A 13,504-nucleotide genomic window follows, 5' to 3' on the forward strand; every position below is an offset into this window, starting at 1 on the left:
GGGAGCTTACAGCCCAATGGCCTCAACATAGAACTCACCAGTTTCAAAATCTCCCCACCTCTGGCACATCCAAGTCGAACCCTCCCTCACCTGACATAATTCGACCAATCCTCACTACTCCTGACCTGCATCCACCTATCACCATCCCAACTGCCTTCCTCCAGCCCCAATCCCCATTTATTTCCAAGCTCCCTTCCCCACCCCAGTCTTGATGAAGGGTGTAAACTTGAAACTTCAACTTTCCTGCTCCACACTGTATTGATAGGATACTCCTCACTTGCCTGGATAGATGCAATTCCAATAGTGCTGAAGAAGCAGGAGGTGGGCAGCATGGTGGCTCAGTGGTTAGTACCGCTCCCTCATAGCGCCAGGGACCCAGGTTCAATTCCACCCTCAAGCAACTGTGTGTGGTGTTTGCACATTCTCCCTGTGTCTGCAAGGGTTTCCTTCCACAGTCCAAAGATGTGTATGTAGATTGGCCATACTAAATTGCCCATAGTGTTTAGGAATGTGTGGGTTATGGGATGCTCTGAGGGTCAGTGTGGACTTGTTGGGCTGAAGGGCCTGCTTCCACACTGCAGAGATTCTATGATCTATGATGTATGAAGCCTGATACAATTCTGGACAAAGGAACCCACATGACTGGCACCACATCCACAAGCACGCACTTTCTCCATCATTAAACGCTCAACAACAGTAATGAGTACTATATACAAGATGCACTGCAGAAATTCATCAAAGATCCTGAGGCAGCACTGACTAGACCCAAGGACACTTCCATCGGGAAGGACTCAGGCAGCAAATGCATGGGAACACCACGCCCTGCAAGTTGCTCTCCAAGCGACTCCGCATCTTGAGTGGAAAATATATCACCTCTCTTTCAAAGTCACTGGGTCCAGAACTGAAAACTTCTTCTCTAAAGACGTTGTGGCTCTAAATGCAGCACCTGAGCTGCAGCAGTACAAGATGGCAGCTCACCACCATCGATTCAGTGATTTTGTGATTCTTATAAAAAAAACTTCAAAATAAAATTTTTTCTCTTTTGGAATTTCAAGAAATGTGTCTAAACTTATATTAGTATGAAAATGATACAACGGTATGAAAAAAAACTTGAAAGTAACTCAAAGACTGATCCAGTTTTGGTTTAGGTAAACTTCCATTTTAAGTTTCGTGTTCTCTTCATGAGCACTTGCTCGCAAATTTTTAATGGTAACTGATAATTTCATTCAAGTTTATTTACCACAAATTGCTCCCAATTTACACAACTCCCGAGTAACAGAATACAAAAAATGAAACGTACCATCTCTTTCCAGGAAAGTCACAACTTCTCCACCTGATTTTTTTCTTGCTCTGAAAGTAGGCTGCTAATTTTGTTTTAATGCCTTTCTTTGCAATCTGTGAAAAACCTGTAGCCAAGATAGCAAAACTGCAATCTTCGCTCACCATGTCTCACTTAAAATATCCAGAATCCATGTTATAGAAAATAAATTCAAGTCTTCATTGAAAACATCTAAGGAATATTATCATTAATTATTGTAATGTTATTAAGGGGAGATTTTTAAAATATCTTCTATGATGACAGTGACTCTTTCTGGGAAAATGCTTACTTTATTGGAAACCACAATCACATACAGGCAGGGTTACAAAGGGATTAACAAAACATTTCAGTATACTTTAGGCTGGCTGTAATGCTGTAACACTATTATTTTGTTTTCCTCTGTATCAGATGCAGGGAAAATACTGGTGTCCATTACTAAAGATTTAATAGCAGAGCGCGTGGAAAGCAGTGATATGATCGGACGAATTGTGGATTTTCAGTCATTAAGACAACAGGGAAACAGACCCTTTGGTCCAACTAGTACCATGCTGACCAGGTTTCCCAAATAAAACCGGTCCCACTTGGCTGCATTTGGCTCATTTCCCTCCAAACCTTTCCTGTTCATCTACCTGTCCCAATGTCTTTTAAATGATGTTACTGTATCTGGATCAACCACTTCCTCTGGCAGTTCATTCCACATACAAACCACTCTCAGTGTGAAAAGGTTGCCCCTCAGGTCGAGGGAAAACAGGGAATTACAGACCAGTGAGTTTAACATTGGTAACGGGGAAAATTTTTGAATCCATTGTCAAGGACTTTTAACAGAGCATTTAGAAAGCAGTGGCAGGATCAGACAGAGTCAGCATGGATTTATGGAGGGGAAATCATGCTTGACAAACCTGTCGGAATTCTATGAAGATGTAACTAGTAGAGTAGATGTGGGGAAGCCAGTCGATGTAGTATATTTGGATTTTCACATAGTGTTTGACAAAATCCCACATAAGAGATTAATGTGTAAGATTAAAGTGCATGGGAGTGGAGGTAGGAAACTAGTTGGCAGAACAAAACAAAGAGTAGGAATTAATGGATCCTTTTCACAATGGTAGGCAGTAATTAGTAAGGTGACACAGGGATTAGTATTGGGACCCCAGCTATTCATAATATATATTAATGATTTGGATGAGGGAACAAAATGTAACATCTCCAAGTTTGCAGATGATATCAAGTTGAGTGGGAGAGTAAACTGTGACGAGGATGCAGAGATCATCCAGAATGATTTCGACAGGTTGGTTGAGTGCACAAATCAATGGCATATGCAGTATAATTTGGATAAATGTGAGGTTATTCACTTTGGAAGCAAAAATAAGAAGGCCAATTACTACCTGAATGGCTGTAAATTGGGAGAGGGCAGTGTGCAGCAGGGCCTGGGTATCCTTGTGCACCAGTCACTGAAGGCAAGCATGAAGGTGCAGCAGGTGGTAAAGCAGGCAAATGGTACGTTGGCCTTCATTGCCAGAGGTTCGGTACAGGAGCGGGGATATGTTGTTGCAGTTGTACAGGACCTTGGTGAGACCACACCTGGAATATTGTGTGCAGATTTGGTCTCCTGTTCTGAGAAGGGATGCTCATACTCTCAAGGGAGTGCAGCGAAGGTATAGCAGGCTGATTCTGGGAATGATGGGTCTAACGTATGAGGAGAGATTGACTAGGCTGGGATTGTTTTCACTGGAGTTCAGATAAATGAGGGGGGATATCACAAAGACTTATAAAAACAGGACTGGACAGGATAGATGCAGGGAGGATGGTCCTGATGGTGATTATGTCCAGAACCAGGGATTACAGTCTGAAGATTCGGGATAGATGATTTAGGATGAGGAAACATTTCTTCACCCAAAGAGTGGTGAGCCTGTGGAGTTCATTACCACAGGAAGTAGTTGATACCAAAACACTGAACGTATTCAAGAGGAGACTAGATATAGCATTTGGGGCAAATGGGATCAAAGGTTAGAGAGATAACTCTCTGAATAAAGAGGCTTCTTCTCATCTCAGTCTTCGTTTGAACTATCTTGAAATTATGATCCCTAGTTACTGAAATACTAACTCTGGAAACAAAATATCCACTTTACCCTATCAGGATTGTTCATAATATTGAACACTTCAATAAGGTTCCCTTTCAACATTCTCTGCTCCAAGGAGAATAAGCCCAATTTCACTAGTCTTTCCTTGTATCAAAAATTCCTCATTCCTGGTATCATTGCAGTAAATTTCCGATAAGCCTCCTTCACAAATATTTCAACTTGCCTGGCCAGCTTCAGAGAATCTGTGAACCTCAAGTTTCCTCTAATCCTGTACTCCCCTCAAAGTTGTACCATTGAGCCTGTATTGTCTCTGTTTCTTCTGTAAAATGATTAACTCACACTTTTAAAATTTATCTGCCAGGCATCTGCCCAATTGGCCAACTTGTCAATGTCCCTGAAGTCGCTCAGCATCATCTTCAATATACTTCCCAAGATTAGTATTGTCTGCAAAATTTAGAGATTTTGCCATCAACACTCATTTCCAAATCAGGAAAAAAAACAAGGGTCTCAACACCGATCCCTATGAACACCACCTTCAATTTATCTCCAATCGGAGAAGTGCCCATCCATACACACTCTCTTTTTCCTATCTTTTCACAGTCATTGAGGTTTACTGCATGAGTATAGGCCCTTTGGCCTAACTTGTCCATTTTTGTTTTACAATTAAACTAGTTTTTACAATTAAACTAGTTCTATTTGCCTGCATTTTGTCTATGTTCCTCTATACCTATACAATCCATGTATCTGTTCAAGTGTTTGTTAAATGACGAAATTGGACTTGCCTCCACCAGCCTGTTTCCCAGACCATCTGTGTGAAAAAAATGATCCCTCTGGACTCTCTTGTATCTCTCCCCTCTCACCTTAAACCTATGCCCTCTAGCTTTAAATTCCCCTACCAAGAGGAAAATACATTATCTATTTACCTTGTCTATGCTTCTCATGACTTTATAAACCTCTAAAAGGTCATCCCTCAGTTTCCTACACTCCAGGAAAAACAGTCCCAGCCTATCCAGCATCTCTCTATTACGCAAACCTTCCAGTCCAGGTAGCATTCTTCTAAATTTTTCCACACTCTTTCTAGTTTAATAATATCCTTTCTATTGTAGGGCGACCAGAACTGGATTCAGTACTCCAAATGAGACCTCATCACCATCATGTACAACTGCAACAAGATGCCCCAACTCCTATACTCAATGCACTGACTGATGAAAGCAAGCAGGTCAAAAGCCTTTGTCACCACCCTGTCTACTTGTCTCTCCACTTCCAAGCAGTTATGAACCTGTACCCCTCGATCTCTTGGTTCTATAACACTCCCCAGTGCCCTACCATTGACTCTAAGTCCTGCCCTGATTTGACCTACCAAAATGCAATACCTTCCATTTATCTAAATTAAACTCCATCTGTTATTCCTCAGCCCAGGTGATCAAGACATTGCTTTATTCCTTGATAACCTTTTTCACTGTCCACTATACCACCAATCTTGATGTCATCCACAAACCTATTAACCATACTTCCAAAATTCTCATCCAAATTGCTAAATAAGTGAAGAATAACAGTTGACCCAGCACTGATCCCTTTAATACACTGCTGGTCACAGGCCTCCAGTGTGAGAAAAAAACCCTTTACCACCATACTCTGTCTCCTACCATCAAGCCAATTAAGCTAGCTGAGTGTGAGAATTAACCTTACTCCACAATCCACCATGTGGTACCTTGTCAAAGGCTTAGCTAAAACCCATGCTGACAATATCAATTGCACCAATGTCATCTACTTTCTTTGTCACCCTTTCAAAAAATTCAATCAAATTCATGAAACACGATTTCCCATGCACAAAGCCATGCTGACTAACCGTGGTGAGTCCTTGCCTCTTCAAATACCCGTCGATCCTATCCCTCAGAATGCTTTTGAACAACTGACTCACCACAGACTTTTGCTGGTCTATAATTACCAAACATTTTCCTATTGCCTTTCTTAAATAATGACACAATATCAGCCACCTCCAATCTTCTGATACCACACCCATGGCTATTGATGATACAAATGTTTCTGTTAGGGCCTGCAATTTTGTCCCTCGCCTCCCACAAAATCCTGGGATACACTTCATCTCGTCCCAGGGATTTATCTATTTAATGCATTTTAAAATTTCTAGCACCTCCTCTTCTATAATGTGGACTCTTTTAAAGACATCACTGTTTATTTTCCCAAATTTCTTAGCATCTACACCTTTCTCGATGGTAAATGCTAATTAGAAATATTCATTCAGGATCTCACCCATCTCTTGCAGCTGCACACTCAGACAACCTTGTTGATCTTAACCTTTAAGTGTTCCTATTCACTCTTTTGTCCATCACGTACTTGTAGAATTTCTTGGGATTCTCTGTTACCTTACCAAAGCCATCTTTTGATGCCAGTTAGCCCTCCTGATTCGTCCCTTCAGTGTCCTCCGACAGATCCTATACTCCTCCACTAATTCACTTGATCTCAGCTGGCTATACATGTCATATGCCCCTTTCTTTTTCTTGACCAGGGCCTTCATGAGGGCCTCTCTATGAAATGAAAATCATGTTTGAAAGATCTAGTGGAATTTTTCAAGATGTAATGAGTACAGTTGATAAGTGGACCAAGTGAATGTGGTTGCAGAGCCTTTAGATAAGGTCCCACATAAAATTAGGATATAGGATAGGAATAGCATACTGATGTGGATGGAGATAATAGGAACTGCAGATGCTGGAGAATCTGAGATAACAAGGTGTTGAGCTGGATGAACACAGCAGGCCAAGCAGCATCCTAGGAGCAAGAAAGCTAGCAGCATCTTAGGAGCAGGAGAACTGGTTGGCAGACAGGAAACAAAGAGTATTAATAAATAGGTCATTTTCCAATTGTCAGCCAGTGACTACTGGGGTATTACAGGGATAAGTGCTTGCAACACAGCAATTAACTAAACATAATGGAGCAGCTGGTGAAGTTCAGAGTGGGACTGTAATAGCAGGGAAGGAAAAGGAGGACTCTAAGTTATTTTTTTACATATTATTTTAGGTTAATGAAAATGGCACCTATTCATAGAGACAGTATAAACTTTTCATTGTATTTTATATTGAATACACACAACAACAAATGATTCAATTCAATAATCTACCATGACAAGATAATTAGCTTCTGTTAGCATAATGAGACATACTTCCAGCTTCAGCCATGGTCAGTCTGGAATGTCATTTTTATCAGCAGCTCTCTAGTTTGCTTTGTTTGAACTTGTTACAAGCACTGTACTGTGGTTAGCACAACAACACTTCTACTTCAGAGATAATGGGAACTGCAGATGCTGGAGAATCCAAGATAACAAAGCATGGGGCTGGATGAACGCAGCAGGCCAAGCAGCATCTTAGGAACACAAAAGCTGACGTTTCAGGCCTAGACCCTTCATCAGAAAAGGGGGATGGGGAGAGGATTCTAAAATAAATGGAAGGGGGGGGTGGGGAGGCAGACCAAAGATGGATATAGGAGAAGATAGGTGGAGAGGAGAGTATGGGGGGGGGGGGGGGGAGGTAGGGAGGGGATAGGTCAGTCCAGGGAGGACAGACAGGTCAAGGGGGCAGGATGAGGTTAGTGGATAGGAAATGGAGGTACAGCTTGAGGTGGGAGGAGGGGATAGGTGAGAGGAAGAACAGGTTAGGGAGGGAGGGATGAGCTGGGCTGGTGTCCATCCTGGGCCTCCTGCAGTGCCATAATGATGCCACCCGTAGGTTGCAGGAATGGCAACTCATATTCCGCTTGGGAACCCTGCAGCCCAATGGTATCAATGTGGATTTCCCCTCCCCCCCGACTCCCAAAACTAGCCCAGCTTGTCCCCACCTGCCAAACCTGTTTTCCCTCTCACCCATCCCCCTCCTCACACCTCAAGCCGCACCTCCATTTCCTACCTACTAACCTCATCCCACCTCTCGCCTCCACGTATCTTCTCCTCTATCTATCTTCAGTCCGCCTCCCCCTCTCTCCCTCTCTCCCTATTTATTTCAGAATCTTCTTCCCATCCCCCTTTTCTGATGAAGCGTCTCAGCACGAAACGTCATCCCCTACCCCCACAGGCACTTCATTGACGTAGCTCCCAGTTCGGGACGGAGCCTCCCCGTGTTGCTTGGTGACTTGTAGGGGCGGGGCCTCCCTCAGCCACCCGGCGACAGTTAGGGGCGGGGCCTCATCCGCGCGCCCGGTTTGAACGCACGCATGCGCAGTACTGATGGTCTGCTGGTGATAGCGCGCGCATTTTGGCTCCCTTTCCTTCTGCAGGCAAACGTCAAGAAAATACAAAAAAAACGTGACGCTGGTTTCGGTGCATCTTATTCCCAGGTAAGATCAAAAGGAAAAACAAGAACGGTTGTGTAATACACTTCTGTTCTCAGGACATGAGGACTGTTGTGTCCCAATCTGCCGCGAGTGACAAGAGCGACTTGGGGAATGAGCAGAGGTTCAGTAACTCGTTTTTAGTATGTGTGGGTATCAAATGACTTCTTGTGTAAATTGGATCGTGCCTCAGGAACTTCTGCGTGTTTGTATATCGTTTGTGTTTTTCAAATGCGTATCTTCCCTGCAGTAGAAATCGCAATTTAACGTATCACAGGAACAGATTGAGTTTGAGGGCTGGTGTTGACATGTAAGAATGTGTAAATTCTGATTTCAATGAACCAATAAAGCTCTATGCTACTAAAACTGAGCAGGGGATTTTTTAAAAAAAATGTATATTCCTTCAAGGGATGTGAGTGTCATTAGTTAGGCCAGCATTTATTGCCCATTCCTAATTGCCTCGGAGAAGATGGTGGTGAGTGGCCTCCTTGAATATCTGCAGTCCTTGGGTTGTAGCTATGTTCAGCACGGTTAGGAGTGGTATTCCAGGATTTTAATTCAGCTGCATTTGAAAGAATGGTGACATATTTCCAAGTCAGGGTAACGAGAGTCTTGGGGAGGAACTTGCATTGCATGATCTGTTAGTTTCATTAGAGATTGAAAACCAAAAGGACTGCGAATGCTGTAAATCAGGAACAAAAAGAGGTTTCTGGAAAAGCTCAGCAGATCTGACAGCATCTGTGAAGAAAAAAGATCACATGTAACATTTTGGATCCGGTGACCCTTCCTCAGAACAGTTCTGAGGAAGCGTCACCGGACCTGAAACGTTAACTGATTTTTTTGTTCTTCACGGACGCTGCCAAACCAGCTGAGCTTTTCCTGAAACCTCTAATTTTGTTGTTATTAGAGATTGAACACCCAGCATTCACTGCCTTCCAGGGAAAGAGAACTCCCCGCATTAACATAGATAACAAGGTGTAAGAGCTGGATGAACACAGCAGGCCAAGCAGCATCAGAGGAATAGGAAAGCTGACATTTTGGGTCTAGACCCTTCTTTAGAAATGGTCTAGACCCGAAATGTCAGATTTCCTGCTCTTCTGATGCTGCTTGGCCTGCTGTGGTCATCCAGCTCTACACCTTGTATTTTCAGACTCTCCAGTGCCAGCAGTTCCCACTATCTGTCCCTACATTAACAATTCTTTTGAGAGAAATTTTTACTTATCCTTGTCTTAAAGGGATGACCTCTTATTCTTAAACTGTACTTTTTGATCTCAACCCCAAGAGAAAACAACGTCGTCCACATATGCATCCAGTGCAATTGCCTCAAAATCTTGTATGTTTGAAAAGATCGCATCACATTTTCTGAACTCTAATTAGATATTGGTCTAATCTGTTTCTAAATAAATATGCCCTTCATCCCAGGCATGAGTCCAGTGATAACAAAGTGTGGAGCTGGATGAACACAGCAGGCCAAGCAGTATCTCAGGACCACAAAAACTGACGTTTCGGGCCTAGACCCTTCATCAGAGAGGGGGATGGGGAGAGGGTTCTGGAATAAATAGGGAGAGAGGGGGAGGCGGACCGAAGATGGAGAGAAAAGAAGATAGGTGGAGAGGAGAGTATAGGTAGGGAGGGGATAGGTCAGTCCAGGGAAGACGGACAGGTCAAGGAGGTGGGATGAGGTTAGTAGGTAGATGGGGGTGCGGCTTGGGGTGGGAGGAAGGGATGGGTGAGAGGAAGAACCGGTTAGGGAGGCAGAGTCAGGCTGGGCTGGTTTTGGGATGTAGTGGGGGGAGGGAATGAACTGGGCTGGTTGTGGGATGCGGTGGGAGAAGGGGTGATTTTGAAGCTGGTGAAGTCCACATTGATTCCACCTATCTGGACTCCATTTTCTCCCCTTTCGTCCAGGAACCCCCCACCTATGTCAGTGACACCACCCACACCCTCCACCTCCTCCAGAACTTCCAATTCCCTGGCCCCCAACACCTCATTTTCACCACGGACGTCCCGTCCCTATACGCCTGTATTCCTCATGCAGATGGCCTCAAGGCCCTCCGCTTCTTCCTTTCCTGCAGGCCTGACCATTCCCCCTCCACCGACACCCTCATCCGCCTAGCCGAACTCGTCCTCACCCTCAACAACTTCTCTTTCGATTCCTCCCACTTCCTACAGACAAAGGGGGTGGCCATGGGCACCTGCATGGGCCCCAGCTATGCCTGTCTCTTTATATGTTACGTGGAACAGTCCCTCTTCCGCACCTACACAGGCCCTAAACCCCACCTCTTTCTCCGTTACATTGATGACTGTATTAGCGCCGCATCTTGCTCCCCAGAGGAGCTCGAACAGTTCATCCACTTCACCAACACCTTCGACCCCAACCTCAAGTTCACCTGGGCCATCTCCAACACATCCCTCACCTTCCTGGACCCCTCAGTCTCCATCTTAGGCAACCAGCTAGCTACTGATGTCCATTTCAAGCCCACCGACTCCCACAGCTACCTAGAATACACTTCCTCCCACCCACCCTCCTGCAAAAATTCCATCCCCTATTCCCAATTCCTCCGCCTCCGCCGCATCTGCTCCCAGGATGAGCCATTCCACTCCCGCACATCCCAGATGCCCAAGTTCTTCAAGAACCGCAACTTGCCCCCCACAGTGGTTGAGAACGCCCTTGACCGTGTCTCCCGCATTTCCCGCAACACATCCCTCACACCCCGCCCCCGCCACAACCGCCCAAAGAGGATCCCCCTTGTTCTCACATACCACCCCACCAACCTCCGGATACAACGCATCATCCTCCGACACTTCTGCCATCTACAATGCGACCCCACCACCCAAGATAATTTTCCATCCCCACCCTTGTCTGCCTTCTGGAGAGACCACTCTCTCCGTGACTCCCTTGTTCGCTCCACACTCCCCTCCAACCCCACCACACCCGGCACCTTCCCCTGCAACCGCAGGAAGTGCTACACTTGCCCCCACCCCTCCTCCCTCACCCCTAACCCAGGCCCCAAGATGACTTTCCATATTAAGCAGAAGTTCACCTGCACATCCGCCAATGTGGTTTGCTGTATCTATTGTATCCGGTGTGGCTTTCTCTACATTGGGGAAACCAAGCGGAGGCTTGGGGACTGCTTTGCAGAACACCTCTGCTCGGTTCGCAATAAACAACTGTACCTCCCAGTCGCAAACCATTTTAACTTCCCCTCCCATTCCTCAGACGACATGTCCATCATGGGCCTCCTGCAGTGCCACAATGATGCCACCCAAAGGTTGCAGGAACAGCAACTCATATTCCGCTTGGGAACCCTGCAGCCCAATGGTATCAATGTGGACTTCACCAGCTTCAAAATCTCCCCTTCCCCCACCGCATCCCACAACCAGCTCAGTTCGTCCCCTCCCCCCACTGCATCACACAACCAGCCCAGCTCATTCCCTCCCCCCACTGCATCCCAAAACCAGCCCAGCCTGTCTCTGCCTCCCTAACCTGTTCTTCCTCTCACCCATCCCTTCCTTCCATCTCAAGCTGCACCTCCATTTCCTACCTACTAACCTCATCCCACCTCCTTGACCTGTCCGTCTTCCCTGGACTGACCTATCTCCTCCCTACTTCCCCACCTATACTCTCCTCTCCACCTATCTTCTTTTCTCTCCATCTTTGGTTCGCCTCTCCCTCGCTCCCTATTTATTCCAGAACGCTCTCCCTATCCCCCTCTTTGATGAAGGGTGTAGGCCTGAAACGTCAGCTTTTGTGCTCCTGAGATGCTGCTGGGCCTGCTGTGTTCATCCAGCTCCACACTTTGTTTTCTTGGATTCTCCAGCATCTGCAGTTCCCATTATCAATTTGAAATGCCTCTGAAACAATTAACTATTTTTCAAATAAGTAGGCCAAGACATAGTATTCCAGATGTGATCTCATCAGTCCCCTGCAGAGCACCAGTAAAGCTTTTCTTTTATGTTCCTTTATAAAATTGTAGAAAATAGGTGCATGCTGTTTTCCATAGAACATAGAACAAAACAGCGCAGAACAGGCCCTTCGGCCCTCAATGTTGCACCAACCTGTGAACTAATCTTAGTCCCTCCCCCTATACTATCCCATCGTCATCCACATGCTGATCCAAGGACTGTTTAAATGCCCCTAATGTGACTGCGTTAACTACATTAGCAGGCAGGGCGTTCCATGCCCTTACCACTCTCTGAGTAAAGAATCTGCCTCTGACATCTGTCTTAAATCTATCACCCCTCAATTTGTAACTATGTCCCCTTGTACAAGCTGAAGTCATCATCCTCGGAAAAAGAGTCTCACTGTCACACCCTGTCTAATCCTCTGATCATCTTGTATATCTCTATTAAATCCCCTCTTAGCCTCCTTCTCTCCAATGAGAACAGACCCAAGTCCCTCAGCCTTTCTTCATAGGGCCTGCACTCCAGACCAGGCAACATCCTGGTAAATCTCCTCTGCACCTTTTCCAATGCTTCCACATTCTTCCTGTAATGGGGTGACCAGAACTGCATGCAGTATTCCAAATGAGGCCGCACTAGCGTTTTGTACAGTTGCAGCATGATATCACGGCTCCGGAACTCAATCCCTCTACCAATAAAACCTAACACACCATAAGTCTTTTTAATAGCACTATCAACCTGGGTGGCAACTTTCAGGGATCTGTGTACATGGACTCCCAAGATCCCTCTGCATATCCACACTTCCAAGAATCTTTCCATTGACCCAGTATTCTGACTTCCTATTATTCTTCCCAAAGTGAATCACCTCACGTTTATCCGCATTGAACTCCATTTGCCATCTTTCAGCCCAGTTCTGCAGTTTATCCAAGTCTCTCTGCGACCTGCAACATTCTTCCACACTGCCCACCACTCCACTGACATTAGTGTCATCTGCAAACTTACTAACCCATCCACCTATGCCTGCATCCAAGTCATTTATAAAAATGACAAACAGCAGTGGTCCCAAAACAGATCCTTGTGGCACACCACTAGTAACCAGACTCCAGGCTGAATATTTTCTATCAACCACCACTCGTTGCCTTCTTACAGAAAGCCAGTTTCTAATCCAAACTGCTAAATCTCCCTCAATCCTGTGCCTCTGTATTTTCTCCAATAGCCTACCATGTGGAACCTTATCAAAGGCTTTACTGAAGTCCATGTACACCACGTCACCTGCCCTACCCCCTTTCCCTTCTGTGCAAGAGGGACAGACTCTGTGCCAGAGACCTGCACCCCAGTGCATGCCCCGGTAAGTCGTCCCACCCAACAGTATCCAAAACGGTATACTCGTTTTTCAGGGGAGCGACCACAGGGGATCCCTGCACTGACTGCTTTTTCCCCCTTCTTACAGTTACCCAGCTTTCTTCGTGCTTAGGAGTAACTACTTCCCTGTAACTCTTCTCTATCACTGACTCTGCCTCCCGAATGATCCGAAGTTCATCCAGCTCCTGCTCCAGTTCTCCAACGCGTCTTGGAAGAGCAAGAGTTGGGCACACTTCCTGCAAATATATTTGGATGGGACACTAATGACGTCCCTCACCTCATACATCATGCAGGAGGAACATTTCTGTACCTGCACTGCCATCCCTGCTATTCCCCTTATCAGAACGTAAAAGAAGCAGAGAAACTTACCTGATTTGTCCCTTGTGTATATGGTTAGAGGAGGTGGATGGGTAGGAGGCCCTACACGGGTAGGGTCTCGGGTTCAGTCAACGATCACTTATATAGCTGAGGGATGAAAAAAAAAATCCCTCCCTTCCCAGAAACC

The 13,504-nt window shown here is 45.5% G+C and overlaps 1 protein-coding gene and 1 pseudogene across 2 annotated transcripts in view; one reads left to right on the plus strand and one right to left on the minus strand.

The window, feature by feature from the left end:
* The window catches only part of LOC132206650 (protein mono-ADP-ribosyltransferase PARP14-like), a 44,584-nt pseudogene extending 43,138 nt beyond the window's left edge, over positions 1–1,446 (minus strand).
* Positions 1,447–7,630: 6,184 nt separating this feature from the next.
* Positions 7,631–13,504, plus strand: part of ncapg2 (non-SMC condensin II complex, subunit G2) — a 93,949-nt gene continuing 88,075 nt past the window's right edge. For both annotated transcript variants that reach the window (XM_048560354.1, XM_048560362.1), the window contains exon 1: positions 7,631–7,740. The gene's annotated coding sequence lies outside the window, so the exon portion shown is untranslated. The remainder of the gene's footprint in view (positions 7,741–13,504) is intronic.

This window comes from Stegostoma tigrinum, chromosome 2, assembly GCF_030684315.1.
Source record: "Stegostoma tigrinum isolate sSteTig4 chromosome 2, sSteTig4.hap1, whole genome shotgun sequence".
NCBI lineage: Eukaryota > Metazoa > Chordata > Chondrichthyes > Orectolobiformes > Stegostomatidae > Stegostoma > Stegostoma tigrinum.